The sequence below is a fragment of the Dromiciops gliroides genome, chromosome 4, assembly GCF_019393635.1.
Source record: "Dromiciops gliroides isolate mDroGli1 chromosome 4, mDroGli1.pri, whole genome shotgun sequence".
Classification (NCBI taxonomy): domain Eukaryota; kingdom Metazoa; phylum Chordata; class Mammalia; order Microbiotheria; family Microbiotheriidae; genus Dromiciops; species Dromiciops gliroides.
In genome coordinates this window covers 348,720,536-348,745,043 of record NC_057864.1, presented here as the reverse complement: position 1 = coordinate 348,745,043, position 24,508 = coordinate 348,720,536, and the positions used below count along the sequence as shown (strand labels likewise).

General features: G+C 38.4%; 1 protein-coding gene across 2 annotated transcripts in view; it reads left to right on the top strand.

The window, feature by feature from the left end:
• The window catches only part of TRAPPC3L (trafficking protein particle complex subunit 3L), a 67,087-nt gene that overhangs the window by 27,050 nt on the left and 15,529 nt on the right, over positions 1-24,508 (top strand). The gene's annotated exons all lie outside the window — the stretch shown is intronic.

The following is a 24,508-nucleotide window of genomic DNA, read 5'->3' as shown; positions in this document are numbered from 1 at the left end:
TACAAGGAGAAAGAAAGTCTCCCCCCTCAAAGAGCGTACTTTCTTTTTTTTTTTTTTTTTTGGTGAGGCAATGGGGGTTAAGTGACTTGCCCAGGGTCACACAGCTAGTAAGTGCAAAGCATCTGAGGCCAGATTTGAACTCAGGAACTCCTGAATCCAGGGCCGGTGCTTTATCCACTGCGCCACCTAGCCGCCCCCATGAGCGTACTTTCTAATGAGTAAAGGAAAGTGAAAGGGTTGGGGGAGAGGAGGTACCCGTGCAGAAGTATGATAGAGAAAATCCAGAAATTCAGGAACAGAACCTGAAGAGGAATAAAGAAATTAAAGTGGAGGTTCTGTGAAAAACCAGCCAATCAGAGCAAGCGGCAGCAAGAGTAGAGTGCACCAACACCATGAGAAGGCCAAGGATTCTGTGAATTTCCTAGATGACAAGACTGCTGTGGGATGGTAGAAGAAATCTGGAGAATCAGCAATGGAACTAGAAGAAGAATGCATTCCAGACACAAGTGGATTAACTTCTCTAGTGACTAAGGGCATAGGTTCTGGAGGTCTAGAGGTTTGGAGGTCCAGTGTGGAGGTTGTTTGTCCTTGTGGAAAAAAGTATGGTGCCCATAGCAGACAGATACAACATGATCTGGATGGATGCATCTGATGTGAAGATTGTTTCAAACTCTTCATCCTCTATAATAGGTACTCATGCCTAAGCTAGGTGGTATAGTGGGTGGAATGTGGAATACATACACACATAAATATAGAGATAGATCTCTATCATCTATCTATCTATCTGTCTATCTATCTGTCTGTCTGTCTATCTACTAACTATGTCACTCTGGGCAAGATACAGGATCAGTTTCCTCATGTGTAAAATGGGGATAATAATAGCAGTAACTTCCATAGGGTTGTTGTGCAGACTAAGTGACATAACATGCAAATCACTTTGCAAACCTTGTAACTATGTAGAGTCTAACTATTATTGTTTTAATGATTTTATTAGAAATACTTATGATAAGCAATGAAATATTAGATGACTAAATTTCCCATGACATGATGTTTCCTTGTTGACTTTGGGCTCACAGTAAAAATGTATTCTTGCCAATTCCTTTATTTGCATTTTCTGGGAATTTTTTTCCCTGTAGGTCATCCTTCCATTTAGTTGTTTTTCTTTTTTCTGCTTTCATTTATAGTGAGAATGTCAAAATAGATATCATAAAAAATGGTTCCTCTAGTAAAAAGCATATCTACTAGCTGGTCATTGGACAAAGATGTCTCATTTAGAGTCCTGATAGCTAAGTTAGAGTTTAAACTATATTATTCTTAGCATTCTATGTCTTTCCTTTCTTTATCCTTTACTGTCACTGTGGATGTAGGAGGAAGCCACACAGGACTGAGCATCATTTGGCCTTTTTTTTTTTTTAATTTCATGGCTTTCCATGGTATAAGATTTCATATTACCAGCCTACTGGGAATGAGCTTTTCCATAATTAGTTTAGCTAGACTGGTCCTAGAAAAGCAGACATAGTCTGTTTTTAGGATCAGACTGAGAATCTTTCCAGGCTAATAGAACTTATGTTCTACTGGTACAGCCTTTAAGAATCCCCAGTCAACTTCCCATCATTTTAAGGCAGTGGACTTTGTCATAGTTCTGGATACTTTGTTTCTATAAAAACAGTAAGACAATTCTTAGTTTTTTGACTACCATATCACACTTGCTGACTCATAGTGAGCTTGTGGTCCAACAAAACTCCCAGTGCTTTTTCACATGAACCATTGTCTAGACATATCTCCCCCATCATCATAACAAGATTGGAGCTGTAATAGGATCTTTGGCAAGCCATATCCAAATCTAATTCAATAATAGATGGTGAAATCATTCTGATAATTTAATCAGATTTTTTTCTATTTATATAAGAGTCTAACCTTTAGAAAGAACAGATAGGATCTATTCCTATGACTTTAGAATCAAATGATGATATTGAATCTGTTACTTCATAGGCTTTACCAACTAGGTAGTCAAATCACTATGACATTTCAGAACATTGTAGATTTTTTTTTAAGTGAGGCAATTGGGGTTAAGTGACTTGCCCAGGGTCACACAGCTAGTAAGTGTTAAGTGTCTGAGGCCAGATTTGAACTCAGGTCCTCCTGACTCCAGGGCCAGTGCTCTATCCACTGTGCCACTTAGCTGCCCCACATTGTAGATTTTTTAAAAAATGTGATCACATTGTAATTTTTCATGAAGGCTTGGTTATCTATGGAAAAATGCTTTTATCATGGTACTCTTTTACCCACATGAAAAGAAAGCAAAGTTCTCTTCCCTACGTCCTCCCATTAGTGAGAATTTCCTTTGTCATACCTTATTTTCCTTTTTTTCAAAGATTCTATGGAGTAGAATTTATGGTGATGAAGCTACTACATTAATATAAGGGAAATTTTTCTGGTACTTGATAGCCAAAAAGAACATTGGGGGGCAGCTAGGTGGCGCAGTGGATAGAGCACCCTGGAGTCAGTAGTACCTGAGTTCAAATCCGGCCTCAGTCACTTAACACTTACTAACTGTGTGACCCTGGGCAAGTCACTTAACCCCAATTGCCTCACTAAAAAAAAAAAAAAAAAAAGAACATCGGGGCATAGAGACCTTTGGTTGGTAACCAATTCAAACATTTATAAAACACTATATACAAAACACTGTCCGAGGTGCTGAGTAGAATCCACAAATGAAAGAGGTCTAGTTCTTCAATTCAACAAATATTTACTAAGTGCTTATTATGTTCAATGCAATGTGGTTACAACTTCATAGGGTAAATGAAATGCATAGAAATAACTATGTTCCAACTATGTGCACAGAAACAGACTGGTGTGATGGAAAAAGTGATGGACCTGTAATCAGGGTACTTGGTTTCATTCCAAACCTGATTCTGACACTTTCTAGCTTTGTGACCTTGAGCGAGTCACTTAAATTCCTGGAGATGCAATTTCTTCATTTATAAAATGGGGAGACTAAAACAACACTTTGTAAAGAAAGATATTTGTAAAACTTGCAGTTCTATATAAATATGAATTAGTATAAAATAAGTAGGAATAAAATGTGATAGGAAATAATAGTTTTCCATCAATATCCCAATTAATGTTTACACATTTTAGTAGAGAATAAATGAACTAAGCAATAATTGAAGGATTTACAGTCACAATGTATCCACTAATGCAGATGATGAACCTTTCCATATGAAAATAAAATGTAAATGAAAACCCAAGCTTGAAATTGATTGCCTGGTGATCAGCCTTCTGGGGATGGATGAGCTGCTCTCAGTTTAGGTAGACTGTTCCTAGGATGGCACATAAATTCATCACTAAGCTCACACTTTAGTACTTTCCAGCTGGGCTGAACCTACCAGACCTTGTATTTTACTGGCGTAGCCTCTGAGAAATTAGGGAAATCTCTATACCCCAGTGAAACATTAAAGCCAAACTCTACAGGAGAAAAGTAAACTAGCTTTCAGAAGATAAGAAGTTTACAGAATAATAATATTGTTGGGTGAAATCAACTATGGTCAGAATGTTTTAGACCATTGTTAAGAGGGTGCGTCAAGCAGTGGAAAGAGTTGTTTGGAGTTGGAGAACCTATATGCAAACCCTACACTTTCTGCTTACTGCCTGTGTGTTGTTAGGTAAGTCATTTAACCACTATAGGGCTCAGTTTCTTCAAAAGTAAAATGAGATACAGGCCATAGAGTGGGGATTCTATGTTCCTAGTTTTCACTAAAAATGTAAGCCAGTTATTTCTTGAAGCTAACTTTGGATTAATTCATAGAATCATAGATTTAGAACTGGGTTTTGAGAAGTCATATAGTCCAACCTCTTTATTTTATTTTTTAAATTATTTATTTTTATTCTGAACTTAAGAAATAAAATAAGCATTTCCATAACATAGTAGAATAGAAAAAAGAAGATTGCACACGAAACTGCAATCTATTATATATAACTTGCTATTACTTTTAAATATATAATAAAGTTACCATGTAACTTTTTCCCTCCCTACCCCACCCTAGGAAAGTTATCATTAGACATAAATATGTATGTATTGTAATATGTAATTAGATGCAAATATATATGAGTGTGTATGTGTATATGTGTGTGTAAAACCATTCGATACATACTTCCATTTATCATTTCTTCCCCTGGATGCAGATAGCTTCTTCCTTTATATGTCCCTTGTAGTTAATTTTGGGTATTTATAATAGTCAAAATGACTCTTCCTTTTATAGATGAGAAAAGAGGCCCTGAAATGTGTTATCATACAGGTACTGAATAGCAGAGCTAGTATTCGAACGCAAGTCCTCTGACTCCAAATTTAGCATCTTTTCACTGATACCACATTTCTTCTCTTTCTCAAACTTTAAATTCACAATGATCTGTACAACAAACCCCCAGAATCCTTGGGCCAGTGTTAGATGACGATATTGTCTATAGATGGGATTATGTTAGCAAGTTGTACTCAGCTGTCATTTTGTCAGATACAAAGGTTGACTCAGTCCAAAAAAATGATGCAATGTGGTTATGTAATCATTTTGTAGTAAAAGGGAATTTTAAAGTAGATTTTTTTACTTCTCCAAAACAACACTTTACTATTATAATTCTGAAAGTTTATCTAGAGTGATTGTCTAAATTATCCTTTGGCTATGCAAATTTAGCTTATTTAATTAAAACAAAATCATTTTTAAAATCTTTTTTTGCTTTGAATAGAATTTTATTTTCCAAAATACTCATAAAAACAAATTTTAACATCAATTTTTTTTAAAACTTTGTGTTTCAGCTTCTCTTCTTCCCTCCATTCCCACCCCCCATCCACAAGAACTCAAGCAATTCAAAATAAGTTATACATGAGTAGTCATGGAAAAATTCCTATATTAGCAAGTTGTGAGAGAAAACAGTCAAAAAACCCCAAAACTTCAGATTAAGGAATTGTCAAAAAGGAAAAGAAAGAAAATTTTTTAAATGTGTTTCCATCTGTTTTCAGATACTATCAGTTCTTTCTCTGCAGATGGGCTGCAATCTTCATAAGTCCTTCAGGGTTATATTGGATCATTGCCTTGCTGAAAACAACCACATACTTCCCAGCAGATCATCCCCCACTATTGCTGTTATTTTGTATACTGTACATTTCATTCTGCTTCAGTTCATGTAGGTCTTTCCAGGTTTTTCTGATAGTATCCTGTTCATCATAACCTGTATATAGTACCTTAAACTTGACAGAGAATTTTCTTCATAAAAGCCCAGCAAAGTAGGTACCATACATTTTGCCATTATAATCAATCATCATAACTATTTCCCTCCATCCCACTCCCTTCCCATGACATTTACTCTATTTTCTTTTTACCTATTCCTCCTCAAAAGTGTTTTACTTCTGACTATCCTCTCCCCCACTCTGCACTCCCTTTTTTCACCCTTCCTTCCTTATCCTCCTCCCCTCCTACTTTCCTGCAGGGCTAAATAGATTACTCCTCCCAATTGGGTATGAATGCTATTCCCTCCATGAGTCCACTCCGATGAGATCAAGGTCCTTGAGCTAATTCCATGTTCTAAATCTTTCTTCCTCTCTCCCTCCTCAACCCTCCCTATGAGATCAAGCAATTCAGTATGTCATACTTGTGCAGAAATGCAGAACATCTTCATCTTCCTTGAAAGTGTTTTGCTTTTTACTGCTCTCTCCCCCAATCTGCCCTTCCCTCCTTCTCTTCTCCCCCCCCCCCTTATCTCCCTCCCCTCCCTCTGGGTAAAAATATATTACTATACCTACTTGAGTGTGTATGTTAGTCCTTCTTTGAGCCAATTCTGATGATATTAAGGTTCACTTACTCCCCAACATCTTCTCCCTCTTCTCTTCCCCTCCATAAGCTTTTTTTTGTTTCCTTCATGTGAACTACCTCTCCCCAGACCATCTCTCCCCTTCTCCCTCCTTCAGTCTATTCCTCCTACACCTCAACCCTATTTTTTTTTTTTTGCAGGGCAATGAGGGTTAAGTAACTTGCCCAGGGTCACACAGCTAGTGTCAAGTGTCTGAGGCCAGATTTGAACTCAGGTCCTCCTGAATTCAGGGCCAGTGCTTTACCCACTGCTCCACCTAGCTGCCCCCCACCTCAAACCTATTTTAATGATGTCATCATGGGTTAGTTAGGTGGCACAGTGGACAAAGTACCAGCCCTGGACCCAGGAGGCCCCAAGCCCAAATCTGGCCCCAGATATAAGACACCCCACCCTGTCTGCCCCACAAAGAAGAAAACATAAATGCTTTACAGATATCATCTCTTCTTATTCAGTTCACCGAAGGAATATGATATTCCAGAGGGCAAAGGAACTGGGACTACAGCCAAAAATCATGTACCCAGCAAAACTGTATAATCTTTCAGAGGAAAAAATGGGATTTCAATGAGAAAGAGGTCTTTCAGGCATTTGTGATGAAAAGACCTAAACTAAACTAAACTTTCAAATACAAGATCCTGGAGAAGCATAAAAAGGTAAACAGGAAAAAGACTTCATGAGGGATATTAAAAGATCAAACTGTTTACATTCCTACATGGGAAGATAATACTTTGAACTCATAAGAACTATCTCAGTAAGGAATTCACATTAAACAAAATCTTAAAGTTATGTCTTTCTATGCTTCAAAGGTTATGTGCTTCAAAAATTTGCCAAACAGCTTTGAGAAGTTAAAACATTATAATCTAATTACTTTGGTTTTTAAAACTTTGATATAATTAAATTAGCGTTGTGTGAAAGAGTACACTAAAGAAAGAGATGAAAATTAAAAAGGTTATCACAATATGTGATGATGTAATGCTAGGGTATAAAAATCACCATGAAAGAGAACATTTCACTAAATGCTGCTTCTAAGTGAGAGCTGAATATCAGGGCTATTTTCATGCTGAATAGTAACTTGAGGGGAAAGGAGGAAAGGGAAAACAATTAGAAAAAAAGAAATGTTTTTTGGAGATATAAATTTGCTCCAAATTCCATAAGCTATTTCCACTATCTCAAAAACTGGAAGTTCTGGGGCAGCTAGGTGGCACAGTGGATAGAGCACTGGCCCTGGAGTCAGGAGGACCTGAGTTCAAATCCAGCCTCAGACACTTAACACTTACTAGCTGTGTGACCCTGGGCAAGTCACTTAACCCCAATTGCCTCACTTAAAAAAAAACAACTGGAAGTTCTGTGTGAAATATTTTTAGTACCATGTGTCCAGATGTATGTCTGGATGACTTCATAAAAATTGCTATCTTTTGTTTCTATATAACATTCATTTAATGCACTGTACCCTACAGAGAGCCATCTCTATAACAAAGAATAAAAAAGGAAAAGGAGACAAGGAAGCAGTTTAACATAATTAGTCAACTCTGATAACATATGCAATGTCCCATGCCCATAATCCCCTGCCTTTGAAAAGAAAAAAAATATATTTTTTCCTCACTTTTTCTCCAGGCTCCAGCTTAATTATTATAATAATATAATGTTTAATCTTTTATTTTTGTCATTTCCATTTACATTTTTCCAATCATTATGTATATCATTTTTCCTGGATCTATCTATTTGTATCAATTCTTCATATATGTCTTCCCCTGCTTCTATATATTCTTCATAGGCCCTCATTACTTCTAGCCTGGACTATTGTAACAGCCAGATTCTGATTGTTCCCCCTGCCTTAAGTCTCTCTGCACTCCAATCAATCCTCCATTCAGCTACCACAGTGATTTTTCTAAAGCATAGATTTGACCATGTCAGTCCCCCTGCTCAGTGAACTTCAGGGGCTCCTCTTACTTTTCTGTTTGACATTTAAAGCTCTTCATGATTTGGTCCCTTTCTACCTTTATAGTCTTTTTACACCTTACTCCCCTCCACACACTCTGTGATCCAGCTCCACTGTTCTACTTGCAGTTCCTCAAATATAACACTCCCTCTACTATCTCTATTGTCTTTACCTGGCTGTCCCAAACACCTGGAATCCTCTGCTCTCAACTCTTACTTTCTCTGGCTTCCTTCAAGACTCAGCTCATATCTCAGCTCCTGTAGGAAGGTTTTCCTAATTCCCTCAGCATTTAGTGTCTTCCTCTCTAAGGATGCCTTCCATTTATACTGTATATGTCTTGTATGAATTTAGTTATTTACATGCAGGCTCCCCATTTAGATTATAAGTACCTTGAGGATATAATTAACTTTCTTGAGGGGCAGGGCTTTATGCTCAGCACTTAGCACAATGCCTGACACATAATATAAGCTTAATAAAGGCTTGATGACTGACTGACAATAGGAAGAGACAAACTCAATAGGCTATTTTTGTGAGGAAGCGTGAAAGAGTGGAAAGATTCAAAGGTAGGATTTATATCCTTGTTCTGGTCATTGCTAGTTGTGTGATCCTGAGCAAGTCATTTAATTTCTTTGTTTCATGTACCCTCATCTATAAAATGGGGACAATAATACTTACACTACTGTACTTACTGTACAATAATACTTACACTACTTATGTCACAAAGTTGTTTTGCAGAAAGGACTTGGTGAAAGTCAAAGTACCATATAAATGTGAGATGTTATTATTTATAGTAGAGAAGTTTACATCAAAAGTCAACCAGGTGGGGGAAGCTAGGCAGCACAGTGCATAGAGCACCGGCCCTGGATTCAGGAGGACCTGAGTTCAAATCTGGCCTCAGACACTTAACACTTACTAGCTATGTGACCCTGGGCAAGTCACTTAACACCAATTACCTCACCAAAAAACAAAAACAAAAACAAAAACAAAAACAAAGTCAACCAGGGTTGACAAATAAGCTATTTCTTTGTTGTAGTGTAAGGTGCTAAAATTCTAGCTAGTCTGTCTAAAATATCTAATGAGTGGTCACCAATAAATTATAAGCTTTAGCAAGAGTTTAGACTTTTAAGCATTTATTAAGGAGAATAAGAATTTGGTGAAGAGAGACAGAAAGAGGCCTAGATTCCTACATCTATTCATCTATTTCAGGGAGCCTGCATTTTTGCTCCACTCTCTACGAGAGTCCTGACAAAAGAGAATGAGAGAGCGAGCCTTGCCCCTTCTTTGTCCCACAGACCTCCTGTGAAACTTGGAACATCCCATACACACACACACACACACACACACACACACACACACACACACACACACCTCCAAGCTAATTGGCTGGTAGCTTTGATCAACAGTACCCACAAGCAAACGTTACTTCCTGATGCCAAGGAACTGACCACATGGCTTGCCCTCAGACGCCTTCTTCTCATGGCGGAGCTTTCCTACAGTAACTCTCCAGCAGGTGGCGTCACTCCAATTGTTACAGTAGTAATGAACTGGAAATGAAGTCACCCATTGATTAAAGAGTGGATAAACAAATTATGCTAAATGAATATGTTGGAATATTACCATACTGTAAGAAATAATGAATATGATGAATATGGGGAACTAAGGAAAGACAAATGAACTGGTAATAATAATAATAGCTAGCATTTCTATTGTACTTACTGTGTGCCAGGCACTGCACTAAACACTTTTTTACAAATATTATCTCATTTTAATCTCACAACAACCCTAGAAGGTAGGTGTTATTATTGCTCTCATTTTGCAGTTGAGTGACTTGTCCAAAATCATATACTAGGGAATATTTGAGGTCATATGTGAACTCAAGTCTTCATGACTAGGCCCAGTACTCTATCCTTGGCACCACCTAGCTGTTCCCAAAGCAGAACCATGTAAACAATATTTACAATGACTACAGCAATGCAAATGAAAAAATAACAACAACAAAATAACTGAAACAAAGTTATGAAATTATAATAATCAGTCCTGGCCCGAAAGAAGAGATGTGAGAAGTTGCCTCTCTCTACTCTTTGCAGAAGTAAGGAGATTATGGGTATGGAACCCTGCATTGAAAGGTCAAGTTTTGGGTTTAAAAAAAAATATGTTATTTATAGTTAGTTTTGCTTAACTATTTATTCATTTAAATTTTTTTTAAGTTAAATTAATTTTTTGTTATGTTTTAAGCTCCAAGCTGTCTCTCTCCCCTCCCACCCCCAATAGAGAAGGCTACCAATTGACACAGATACATACACACACATATATGTATATACTACACATATATACAATCATATATGTGACATATATAAAACTATAACATGCATACTTCTATTTATCAGTTCTTTCTCTTGAAATGGATAGTACCTTCCTTCATGAGTCCTTTGTAGTTGATTTGAATATTTATAATACTCAGAATAGCTTACTTATTCCCAGTTATTCTGTGAACAATATTTCTGTTCTATTGGTGCTGCTCATTTCACTATTCATTATTTCATGCAAGTCTTTTCATGTTTTTCTAAAATCAACCCACTGATCATTTCTTTTTCTTTTAAAAAAATTTTTTGTGGGGCAATCAGTGTTAAGTGACTTGCTCAAGGTCACACAGCTGGTAAGTGTCAAGTGTCTGAGGCTGGATTTGAACTCAGGTCCTCCTGAATCCAAGGCCAGTGCTTTTATCCACTGTGCCACCTAGTTGCCTCCCATTCATCATTTCTTACAACACAGTAGTGTTTCATCATATTCATATACCACAGCTTATTTAGCCATTCCCCAATTGATGGGCAGCTCCTCAGTTTTCAGTTCTTTGCCACCACAGAGAACCACTATAAATATTTTAGAACATATTGGTTTTTTTCCTTTTTCATGATCACCTTGGGAAAGAGACCTAATAGTGGTATTTCTGGGTCAAAGGGTATTCAGATTTTTATAGCTCTTTGGGCATAATTCCAGATTGCTCTTCAAAATGATTGGATCATTTCACAGTTCCACCAACAGTGTATTAATGTCCCAATTTTTCCACATCTCCACCAACATTTGTCATTTCCCCCTTTTATCATTTTAGCCAGTCTGACAAGTGTGATATATCAAAGTTGTTTTAACTTGCATTTCTCTAATTGCTAATGATTCAAGGCATTTTTTTAAGGTGACTGTATATAGCTTTGGTTTCTTTACCCAAAGACTGCCTGTTTCTATCCTTTGACCATTTATCAGTTGGGGAATAATTCATATTCTCATGAATTTGATAAAGTTGAGGCCTTTATCTGAGAAATTGCCTACACCCCCTTCAATTTTCTGTTTTCCTTTTAATTTTGTATACATTGATTTTGTTTGCACAAAACTTTTATAATATAATGCAATCAAAATTATCCATTTTGCATCTCATGATGCTCTCTTGTTACTTCATAGTACTGAGGAATATGTTGGGAAATACAGGAGATCTAGAAACAAAATATATCAACAAAATTTATTTTTAAGAAGTCAACTAGAGTCCTATGTATACCAACATATTTATGGTGACATTTTTTGTGGGCACAAAAAAACTGAAACCAAAAACTGGAAACAAAGATGTCCCTCAAATGAGGGATCATTTAATGAATCATGATGTATGAATGTCACAGAATATTATTGCACAATAAGAAATGGGTATGAAGAACCATTGCTGTTTATAGCTGAGGTGGAGTGGAGGAGGTCATGGGAATTGATTGGATTGAGGAAGAGGGAAGTTAGAATATTTGAAGGACATCAGTATGTATATTGAAGTCCCCTAGTATGAGGGCAAAAGTTGGGAGGAGAGACTGCAATCTGGCCTTGAACTCATTGAGGTCTTAGAGACTGTTAGATGAGAGACAGCAGGGTCTAGATTGGGTGATAAAGTTGACTAGCATGAGCCTCAAAGGAAAGGCTCCTCAGTGAAGGAGGTAGAGAGAGACTATGGAAGTAGCAGTGGAGAGCAAAGAAATATTCCACCATGGGAGGAGTCAGGGATAAAAGAAAAGCTGTAGTCAGTACTAGATTGTCAAAGGAAACTGTCATCATGAAGGAGATAGGTCTCATTGAAGGTCAGAAGATAGAAGGAGTGAGGAAGAAAGAGCATTAAGATAAAAAAGAATTATTAAATTATGGAACAGGTATTGCAAAGGGCATCATGGAAGAGACAGACAGATTTGGAGTAGGATATTGGTGGGGTAGGGTTGAGATGTGTAGGAATGAGGATATATCAAGTTGGAATGAAGAGAAGGATTTGAACATCCAGAGCACAGGGTTCAGAATCATTTGGATGGGATAAGGATGAGGGAATGGGAGTATACTAACCATTGAAGATTCATTTGAAGAAGATGATCAGTGATGGAAGAGAGGTCCATTGAGGTGGCATGTGATTAAACTATATGAAGTCTTGTATTGAGGTTCAACATCAGGGCAGGTATATGTTTATGTGGAGATGGGATATCTTGATCTCTGAGCACAGTGTTGGAGATGGCCCTGGGGAAAGTGAGAAAGGAACTATGTAAACAAAACCTGTTATAGACAGTTCCTGTTTAAGCTAAGGGGATGGGGGGACATAAGGGAGAATTGCTCCTACATGCATATTGGGGTAGCTACCTGGCTTGAGCATTCAGCTAGTTGGATGGTTCCTCAAAGAAGGCAGTAGTGTGGCCTGCAATACTTAGTGGTGGGGAGGCAGTCTGGCTTCTTTGGACCTCCTCTAGGATTACATGTTCCTACAAAATGTTTATGCTGTTTTAACTAGAATATGCTTCCCTTTTTCCATCTGCATAGTGTAAGGGGTTAAAGTTCTAGCTAGTCTGTCTAAAATATCTAATGAGTGGTCGCCAATAAATTATAAGCTTTAGCAAGAGTTAGACTTTTAAGGAGACTATTAGACTTATTAAGAGTTAGACTTATTAAGGAGAATAAGAATTTGGTAAAGAGAGAAAGGCCTAGATTCATCTATCTTTTAAAGGGAGAGCACATTTCTAGCTCCCTTCTCCACCAGAGTCCTGACGAAAGAGAGCGAGAGCGCTAGCCTCACCCCCTCTTCCTCTGACGAGCAAACGTCACTTCTTGACACCAAAGAGCCACCTGTCTTGCCCTCAGACACTTTCTCCTCATGGCAGAGCATCCTGCAGTAAATCTCCAGCAGGTGGCGTCATTCCAATCGTTACAATAGCTATAACCCACCTCCTATGAGAAGCATATGGATTGTTGCCTTTTGCTTAGAGGAAAAAAAGAGTAGGGAAGAGATGATGATCCTCACTTACAATCCTGAGATATGTGCATTTTTCAATGACCAGTCCACTATTAAAGATAATAGCTCATCTATGTATTAACGAATTGCTTTTATGTATTGCCATGATCTCTTCTCCCACACAGAAAGAGCATCTGGTAATCAATGATCTGTTTGTTAGCCTTTCTGAACTTAGTTGGGTTGATCCTTAAATGATAGGACACATAAGGTTTATCTTTCCATCAGGGCAGGACTAGATATATTTGTATTCTTCTGTTTCAGCTTTCAACAAATCAGTATCATTTTTATACCATTAAGAGTTATCAGAGTAGGACTTCAGTGGACTTAGGAATGTAGCTTAAAGTTATTCAATATTCAACAAACATCTGAATTTTATAATTCCCTTTTTTGTTATGCTCCCAATGAACATCATGAATCTATTTGGTTCCACTGATATAAAGCTGTATTAGATGCTTGGAGTTGCACTACCCCTAGCTGACAATATGTCCAGGTCAAACATCTCCTTGCAAGGGATTGTGGGGGGAAAAAACCATAGTCATCAAGGATTCAGCATCTCCTTCACTATTCTTACATCATTTGCCTTTGAAAAGACTCTAAGCAGGGAATAACTACCTCCCTATGGAGAAACACAATAGACCCTATTCCCAAATAAGGGACAGAGATAAAAGGAGAAGCTTGATTTGAAGTAAGCAATTTGACACCAGAGGCAGCTCTGAGATACCCAGTGGAATCTTGTATCTTGCCTGTACAATTTCAACCAAAGAGATACCCTCAAAATTTCAACAGCATTCTAAACTCACTCTGAGTGAACATTGTGTCTAATTCTAGCATTCCTAGGAAATGGAATGTTATCTGACCCCTATTGCTCTTTTAAGTACTATAGAAATTTAGTGAGGATTTAATCCAATACTTTCTTTTTATAGATAAAATTGTGTCCCAGAACTCCAGATACCTGGGCACGATGAAGGCTACCTCCTCAGCAGCCGCAGCCACTAAAATACCAGAAAAGAAATTTCTCATCACCAAATGTCAAATGGTTCAGCAGATTTGGTTTTATCAATGCAAGTGACATTAAACAAGATACTTTGCCTTGCCGCTGTATCCTAAGGACCACTGAGCCTTCCTAGCAGATTTCCAATTATCAATCAACAATTTTTTATTAATTACCTACGATAATGCAAGATACTTTTCTAGTTGTTGTTGATGCAGATACAAAGAGTAAAACAATCCCTGCTTGTAATGAGTTTATACAGTTATGTCTTCCACATTTGTGGGGTTTAGGGGCACAGCCCCACCATGATCTGGAAAATCCACATAAAATTTTTCAGCCCTCTCTTTGTACCAGAGAAGAAGTCTGAATTATTATGGTATTTAAAATACATCACTATTATACAATACTATACATATATTCTATGCATTTTTGAATTTTTAAACTTTTTCAGGGTCATCTGCTGGCCTTCCTGTGTGGTCTGCAGCTTCCTCAAAACTCTTCCCCAAGTTCCCATTTAATTTCTTATGTTGATCTGCAATATATAGATTCCCATGATGGAGAAAGTCAAAATATGGAAGGGAAAAGTGCATTCTAATTGAGAAATAACAAGTACATATGAAAAATCTGTGCAACATAAATTTAAAGTAAACAAATATATACATATACACATATGTATGTGTGTGTGTGTGTGTGTGCATGTGTATAAATGCAAGGTGGTTTGGAAGAAAGGCAATAACATTTGAGAGATCAGGAAAGTCTCCCTGCACAAAACGGTGCTCAAGATGCATCTTAAAGGAAACGAGGGACCTCATGATATAGAAGGAGGGAGTACATTTCAGGCATGGGGCAGCCAGGGCAAAGACATGAAGATAAGAGATGGGGGTGCAGCTAGGTGGCACAGTGGATAAAGCACCAGCCCTAGATTCAGGAGGACCCGAGTTCAAATCCAGTCTCAGACACTCAACACTTACTAGCTGTGTGACTCTGGGCAAGTCACTTAACTCTCATTGCCTCGCAAAAAAATTTTTTAATTTAAATAAAAAAAAAAAGATAAGAGATGGAGCGTTGTGGGTGAGGAATAGAGAGAAGGCTGGTTTGGTTAGCTCTCATAGTATATGAAGCAGCGTCCAAAGGGGAAATATAATAGGTTGGAGCCAGTTTGTGAAGAATTTTTGTATATGTGTTGCATCCTACTATTAGAATGTCAACTTGTGGGGAACAGGAACTAGCTTCCTTTTCCTCCTTGTATCCTCAGTATTTAGAATAGTGCTTTACAAATAGTAAGCATTGAATAGATGCTCTTTTCATCCATCCATTCATTTACTCAGGTCTGTGAGCTGAGCATTTGACACAAAAATGTCTTGTTTTATTTCTGCAGAGCTGTTTTAATTTTGATGGAGAGAGTGAGAAACCTATTCACAAAATAGAAACCATACTTGTTGTTTAGAGACCCCCAAAACTCCTAAGGCATCTCATTAGCAGAACTATTTACAAGCAGAGTTCCACTGTGAGGGGAATGCCAGAGAATGAGCAAATACCTTAGAGAACTTCTGTCTCACTGCCTCTGATGCTGGAGGGGCTTAATCCAGTTAGGCCTGAATTATTTTGTTTTTGTTTTTGGTGAGGCAACTGGGGTTAAGTGACTTGCCCAGGGTCACACAGCTATTAAGTGTCAAGTGTCTGAGGCCGGATTTGAATTCAGGTCCTCCTGACTCCAGGGCCAATGCTCTATCCACTGTACCACCTAGCTGCCCCGGCCTGAGTTATTTTGAAAGGAGTCTCAAAGACCTGGGGTCATGCTTCCTGGAAAGCTCATGCAGATCTCATTTGATCCAATAATTTAACTCTATTCTAAGACATCCAAGGTCACTCCAGGTTCTCCTTAAAGTCACAATCCCTCTGAGATAGTCCAGAACTAACTTGTCCTTTTAGGGACTCTCTAAACTAGATCTTCACAGTATTTCACAGAACTTTAGCATGATGGAGTAGGGAGGATCTCAGCCATGGAGCCAGGAAGGTCCATTTCTGAAATATTGTATGTGTGATCTTGGGCAAGTCACTAACCTTTCAGTGCTCTAGGCAGCTATGTAAGACTATACAGAGAAGGGAAGGACCTATATTGTTAGAGGGAGCTTCCAAATGGAGGAGTTCTCTGTGTCCATGAAACAACAGGCCATGTCCTATCCCTCTCACTTAGAACAAACTCCTGCCTCTCCTGCTTTACATTCCTAATGGTATTCCAGATTGTACTCCAGCTATGTCTTTGAGGGACATGTTTACTGAATGAAAATTTTTAATTCTATCTTTATTTCTCTGTAAGCCTAATTTGCATATCTTTACTATTTTCACAGCCAACGAAATGTACCAATAACAAATAGGTTGGTCTTTAATCCAATTCAACAAATACTTATCAAAGATTTATTATGTACAAGGCTGAAAATGGCAAGGTTATAGGATGGGACACCAGGGGCAGCTGGGTGGCATGCTTAATAGAGAGCCAGGACTGGAGTCAGGAAGACCTGACTTCAAATCTGACCATAGACCCTTACTAGCTATGTTACCCTGGGCAAGTCACTTAACCCTTTTTGCTTCAGTTTGCTCATCTGTAAAGTGAGTTGGAGAAGAAAATGGCAAACCACTTCAGTATCTTTGCCAAGAAAACCCCAAATGGGTTCATGAAGAGTCAGACAGGACCGAAATGATTGAATAACAATATGCAAGACATTGTGTTGGCTCTGGGCTACAAAACATGAACAAAAAGTCTCTATCCTAAAGTAGTTTACATTCTTCTAGGGAAGGATTCGAATATGTAAACAGGAAGGAAAATATGTGTATGTATTTATGTATCTATCTATCTAAATATGTATATGTAAGCATGTGATTATTTGTACATGCAACCATATATGTGCACACATGTGTATATACATACCCACATACATACATACATACATACATACATACATACATATCATTATTTGAGGAAGAAGAAAGCAGTGAAAACTGGGCAAGGGTGAATAGAGAGTGTCAGGAAAGGGTTACTGCAGGACATGACAAATAAATAGAATTGTAAAGATTATTTGGCTAACTGGGGGGCCTAATCTGTGGACTTTTGACTGGCTGGCTATCTGACTGCTATTAATTTCCTAAGCCAGTCAGTTAGGGCAGTTTAAAAATTCCCCCACACTGCTCCTCCCAAATTGATAAGCAAATGCCTCTTTTAATTAAATAATCAAAGCAGGGTTTATTTATATGAAAATACATGTAAGAGATAAGGGTAAAGAAATGCAAAGTTATAGGAACTGACTTCTTTCCAGCATGTCTCTCTGTCTCTCTCCTGCTGCTGCTGCTTACTCTTTGCCATGTCTGCAACTTTCTTAGCATCCTCCGCTCTCCATCCCATCTCTCTAGCTTCTCACTAGCTCTTTCTCCATCCCTTCACTGCAAAAAGCCCCCTGCTTTATTTTTTAACTTCTCTCTCACCACTGTAGTGAGGACCCCCCGAAAAGCCCCTTAGCATCCTTATACCTCTATCATCTTTCTACCTTCTCGCTGGCTCTTTCTCTGTCCTCTCTGTACTGTAGTGACCCCAGCGTCTCTGCCTCCCAGGCTATATATCCCTTCTCTTCCCTCCAACCTCAGGCTCCCCACGCCGCCCCCCCCCCCCATGCCAAGCTAATTTGCTGGCCACTTAGTGTTGCAGCCTGGGGACTCAAGTGAGCTGTGTATACCACATCCAGGGCTCAAGGGGCCTGTGCCCCCTGCTGTGGGCCTGGGACCTACGCATGGGCCAAGCCCAGGGTCACTTCGGGGGCTAGCACAGATCTCCAGGGTAGATCCCCTCAGGGTGGAGGGAGCTGGGGCTTTCTCCAGCCATTCAGCCCTGCTGGTGCCCCCTAAGGCTCCAAGGCCCACGGGGCTTCTCAGCTCAGGTTGCTGAAGTGGAGGGGGTGGGGCACCAGCCCCTCTTACACAGAGCAAAACCCTGAGGGCCTAAGGCTTTTTAAAATCTCAGCCCAAAGGCAGGGTCCACAAATCACAATAAATTCCCACAGAATCTTCCAAGAAGCCAGGGTCATACAGAATTACACATGACTGAAAAATAACTGAACAACTCCAATCTATTACTTACTACTATCTGTGCCCTAGACCCTCTATTCTCCAATTTTTCACCTATAAAATGCTATCATTTGTGGGGAGTTTGTTGCTGTTCTTCAGTCATGTTTGACTCTTTTGGGCCCTAGCTGGGGTTTTCTTGGCAGACATTGGAGTGGTTTGCCATTTCTTTCTCTATCTCATTTTACAGATGAAGAAACTGAGACAAACAGGATTGAATGACTTGCTCAAGGTCACAAATCTAGGAGGCGTCTGAGGCTAGATTTGAATTCAGGAAAATGAGTTTTCTTGACTCCAAGACCGGTGCTCTATCTTCTGTATCACTAAATAGCCTCTAAGGGTTCTCTTCCAGCTTTGACTTTATATGCCTAAGGAAACATTGTCTCTTACTACACAGTACAATCGGGAAACAGAACATTACTATATCATTAGTAGTTGAAGAGAGATACAATCTACTGGTTTTGAACTCACAGGCCATTTAGTAAAGAAAGTATTTGGAGACTACACTTCAGCACCTTTTTTTTTTCTTTTTTAAGCTCAGCCTGAGTCTCATTCTATGTTGTGTGGTTTTGTTTTTTTTTTTTATTTTACTTGATCAGATCCAGAAAACACTATCTATTTGGTTTAGTTATTTTTGAACTATTCTGTCTTTAACTTTTACCATGGTGAAAACATTGGAAACTTTCACCTTTTTTTTTTTTTTTGCATAGTTTCCATCTGCATGACTCTGTGCTCCAGAAAACTGAAAAGAATTTGGAAAGTTACCAGAAGACCATAATGCAAAACACAGATCAGTTCAGACAATAAGTTTCTGAAACACTCAAGAGGCTTTGACTAGTTCAATAATAGATGGGTAGAAGATGCGAGAATGTATACACACACAAACTGCTTTCCATTGATTAAAAAAATATGCTCATATTTTCAATGAAAGGGAAAGAATATTGGAAATGGAGTGAGAAGAGATCAGAATTTAAAGTGCTTTGAAAAAATCATATCTATTAACTGGATAATGACTTAACAAGTTGTAAAGGAATGTATGGAATATCATTCCACTGTAGGAATCATGACTATGAAAAATACAGAATAGCATGGTGAGACTTGAAAACTGATACAAAGTAAAGTAAGCAGAGACAGAAAAAAATTCTATACACAAAGACTGCAACAATTTAAATAGAAAGAATAATAACAACAACTAAATATGGTGAATTAATAAAGGTCAAGTTTGGCCCCAAAGAAGAAACATGAAACTGTACTCCCCCCCACCCCCTTTATTTGCATGGGTGTGTAGGGATTTATGAGTGTGGCTCACTGCATGTAATGTTTGAGTAGGTTATTGTGTTCCATAGTTTTATCAAATTATATTTTCTTTTCTTTTTCCTTCCTTATTATAAGGGAAGTTTTGGGGTAGGATCAGGATATATATTGAGAAAGTAAGGTAATGGAAGGACCAAGGATATCAACAAAAATTTTTATTTAAAGTCTTATATAAATGTTAACAAATATTTTTACTAATATCATCATTAATATTAAGTTTTCAAAGTTCTTTGTGGGGGCAGCTAGGTGGCGCAGTGGATAGAGCACCGGCCCTGGAGTCAGGAGTACCTGAGTTCAAATCCGGCCTCAGACACTTAACACTTACTAGCTGTGTGACCCTGGGCAAGTCACTTAACCCCAATTGCCTCACTCAAAACAAAAAACAAAACAAAGTTCTTTATGAATATTGGAAGTTTTCAAAATTATTTGTAAATATTGGGATAAATTATCATTGTCAAAATGCTCTTCTTCAACCATCATCATTTTCCTACTGAGAAAGAGGCCAAAGGAAATGAAGTACCTTGAGTTCAGCCATAAACTCTCTAAATAGGTTAAGAACCCCAGAAAGAGATTGACAAGATGTGAGACCAGACTGGTATGGAGGATCCAAGAGCCCTTAAACACCAGAGCGCACCAGGAATCAAAAATGACTGGGTGACCTCAATATTTGTTCCTGTTCTAGGTATCACAACTAATAGCTCAGGTACAATTGGCAGAGCGCTATAACTGTGAATCACTGTAAATTCAGATAACGTGGCATAATGGACTAATAGAAGACACAGGTCCCAGTAGTCCCATCTCAATCACAATCAGCTATGTGGAAAATCATTTCATGTCTCTGAGGCTGGCTCCTTTCTCATATCCACATTTTAGAGCCCCTAACTTCCTTCAAAGATCTATTTCAGGGCTACCTCCCACAGTGTGTGTGTGGTGCATTTTTTGATTCCCTTAAGTCATTAGTGTTCCTCTCCTCCTGAAATTACTTGAGAAGGATGAGGAAGAGGAGGAGGAGGAGGAGGTAGTGGAGAAGGGGAGGGGGAGGTAGTGGAGAAGGGGAGGGGGAGGGGAGAGAAGAGAGGAGAAAGAAGAAGAGGAAGGAGAAGCATTAACTAATTAGCTAGCTAATAATTATTTATATTGGCATTAAGTAATAGCTAATATTTATATAGTGCTTTAGGGACTGCAAAGCATTGTTCATATACATTCTCTGATTTAATCCTCACAACAAACCTGGGAGGTAGGTTCTATAATTATCCCTATTTTACAGTTGAGGAAGCTGAGGCAAAGAGAGTAAATGATTTACCCAGGATCTCACAGTTAAGGATTGTCTGAGGCTGTATTTGAACTCAGGTCTTCTTGACTCAAAGTCCAGAGCTCTATCCATTACACCCTCATTTATTTATCTAGGTACATGTTGTATCTCCCACCCCATCCCCTGGAAGACGTAAGCTTCTAGAAAACAAGAAAAGTTTCATTTGTATCTTGGCAACCCTAGCAACTAACTCAGTATTTTACACACAATAGGCAAATGTTAGCCACCTTTGATTATTTGAATTTTTTCTTTAGTTACATGAGGTCTCCAAAATCCCTCCCAGCTCATGTTCAATGATTCCATGAATTGCTGTTGTTGAGAGGCCCCTGGAGGGAGACAGGAGAATCGAGAAGCTGACAGAAACAGCAGCAATAGATCAAAAGGGGGAAAAATACACCAAATGCATTAGAATTTAGGGGGTATTTAACTATTTTGCTCTCTGCAAAGTTGTGAAATACAGGTAAAGTTCAGGTGGCACTTTTTTGCCTCTCTTTTTTTCACCCTTCTTGCTATATCTCCATGGAACTCCTATTACCTTTATGTTACCCCCAGGTACCCAAAGGCCTTCACTGTAAGTGCTAAAGGCCAAAAACAGCCTGAGGGCATTATGTTTTACACAAAGGACTCCTGGGAGTGTAAGGTTTTAATACAAAAGAATGAATCATTAATGATAGAATCTTAGTCATGCCATGGAGGGGTTTTTGAGGTTGGTATACCTACCTTTCTAGTGCATTAGCAACCATTTTTGCAGCCACAAATAATTGAGGCCAAATTGACCCATTTGCTGCACTTGTACACATGTAGGTATTGTATAGTATTATATATTATTTTATTATAATTATATTATTATACATATTTTTACTTATCTCTATGATTTCTTTTGGTATAGATAACTCCAAGGAGGGGACTGCCCATACCAATGTAGATCAGACAAATACACATATTAATAGTTTAATTAGTCAGTTGGTCTATCTAGCCACATTTCCTATTGTGGTCATTATATATTTTCATCCATTTTTTTTTAAGTGTGGATAGCTAGACCTGTCCATTTTCTTCACATTGCTGTATAGTCACCAAAGAGATTTTATAGTGTACTAGGTAGGGCACAGTGCAATTCATTTTCTTCAGAGAGCTTTTGTCCCTCCTTTTCCATTTGGCCAAATTGTCTTTTCAAGGCATTCTTTTCTTCATTGGCTTTTTATATCTCTTTTACCATTTGGCCCAGTCTATTTTTTTAAGGTATTGTTTTCTTCAGTATTTTTTTGTGTCTCCTTTGTCAAGCTGTTAACTTTTTTTTTCATAATTTTCTTGCATCACTTTCATTTTTCTTTCCATTTTTCCCTCTACCTCTCTTACTTTATTTTCAAAGTCCTTTTTGAGTGCTTTTATGGCCTGAGATCAATTCATTTTTTTCTTGGAAGCTTTGGATGTAGGAGCTTTGACTAAGTTATCTTCTGAGGGTATACTCTGATTTTCCTTGTCACCATAGAAACTTTCTAGGTTGCGCATTTTTTTTTCTGTTTGCTCATTTTCCCAGCCTCTTTCTTGACTTTTAACTCTTCATTAAAGTGGGGCACTGCTTCCAGAGTGGAGCAAGAACTGTTCCAAGCATCAGGGGGTTTGAGCAGCTGTTCTCTGAGAAACTTCTAGGAATTTGTAAGTTTTTAGTTCTTCCAAGGTGGTATGATTTAAGGAGAGATATGTTCACCACTCTCCTGGCCTGTGCTCTGGTCTGCAAGCAAACACAGGCCTGCTTTTCTGTCTTAGAACTAGGAACAGAGTTGTACTCCACTGTGGCTGGAAGCTCTTGTGTGCTTGTGCTTCTCCCCTACCTAGGACCACCACCTAAGACTCTGTATCTCAGTATGGGCAAAACAATAGAGTCCTGCCTCAGGACCCCTGTAAAAAAAAAAAAGCCTTCTGGCCAATTTTTTGACCCCCTTACTGTCTGTGAGCTGAGTTCCAGAAGCAGTTGCTGCTGCCACTGATTCAGAGGCTCCTGAGGCCTACTCCTAGTGTGTTGAGGCTGGGTCTGCCCTGGGGTTGGATCTGCACTGAGGTTGGATCTGTGCTGGGCTGTGCTCCACTCTTACCCTAGTACAATAGACCTTTCCTGCTGACTTTCTAAGTTGTCTTTGACTGGAAAATGATTTCACCCTGTCCTTTTGTGGGTTCTGCTGCTCCAATAATTGTCATATGGCATTGTTTGAAGGTATTTGGGGAGAGCTCAGGCAAGTCACTGTCTTTCCTCTGCCATCTTGGCTCCACCACTCACAGTGCAATTTATACGATGTCAACTGGGAATAGGAGCATTTGGAGAACCCTGCCATTTGATAGGAGATATTTACTTTGTTTGGTCCTTTCTCAGGCCATCTCTTACAGCATTAGTAAGTTGGGTCTATTTTACCTATACCTGTGAAGCCCTAGACATGTACTATATTCTAAATGGAAGAATGCAAAATGAGCCAAAGAGATATGGGGTTGAGAGGAATTACCCAAGAACCAGAAAATAGGCCAGATCTGTAACCTAAAGGATATTTAAGGTATCTAAATCTACTCTGACACCATGCACAAATCATGGGTCATTAGACAAGATTGTCTTATGCTTTCTCTGACTTTTGTCATTTCCTCAAGGCAAAAAGATCATGGTCTTTGAATAGAAAATGGAGAAATCTTAAAAAAAATTTTTTTTTGAGAATGAGCTGAACAGTGAAAAATTTACAGCACTTCTCTAAGAGATTTATGAGCCAACAAAGTCTAAGTGGAAGAAACAGATGAAAAATCACAAACAAGAGATCATCTGTGTGCTTAATTCTCTCCCAAGGAAAGATGCTGACAGCTCGCTGCCACCCTGTGACTACTTGTTTGTTCCATAGACACTCAGTGAAATGCTACTTTTTGGAATTCTCAGAATGTCCAGATGGAGCCACTTCTTCCCCTCATGTAATTACACCCGGGAGTACACATTTCTTGATTATGTGATGGTGTTAGGAAAGTAAACAACATTGTTTGTTTGTTTTTTTTTAAACAGATACCTTTTGGAATTTGTTTTTATTAAAATATGACACTCGAAAGTGCCTCACGCAAACATTTATGTGATATGATGACCAGGGGACAACTTAAAAATCACTTTTCTTCCTCTATGAATAAGCCCCAAGGGAGAGGAAATAGAAGTGGAGGAGGTGGTGGCAGTAATAATGATGATAATGATGGGTTTTTGGAATAGATCTGAGATTTCCTAAGTGGATGGAACTCTTGGTAAGGAAACTCTCTCTACCAAAGCCAACTGATACCTGCTCTGCTATTGCCCTGTCACAGGGTCTATTTTTAATTTAATTTAATTTTTTTTGCCATAGGGTCTTAACCTGTGGCACTACACCTCATTTATGATCATCGAAACAGAGTAACCCAGATCTTTCTGACTTGAAACCAGTTCTCTACTATACTTAAACTATCTCTCAATGATAATAGTAATAATAACAACACTGCCACCAATAAGTGATACCTAGATAGTACTTTAAGGTTTGCAAATATACATTCTTTTTGAGCCTGTGAGGTAGGTAATATAGCTTTTAATATTTTCTTTTTACATATCGAATGATTTGTCTATGGTCAGAAAGCTACTATAACAGTGTCGAGTCAATCAATTAGCACATATTTTGTTGTTGTTGTTGCTGTTGTTTAGTT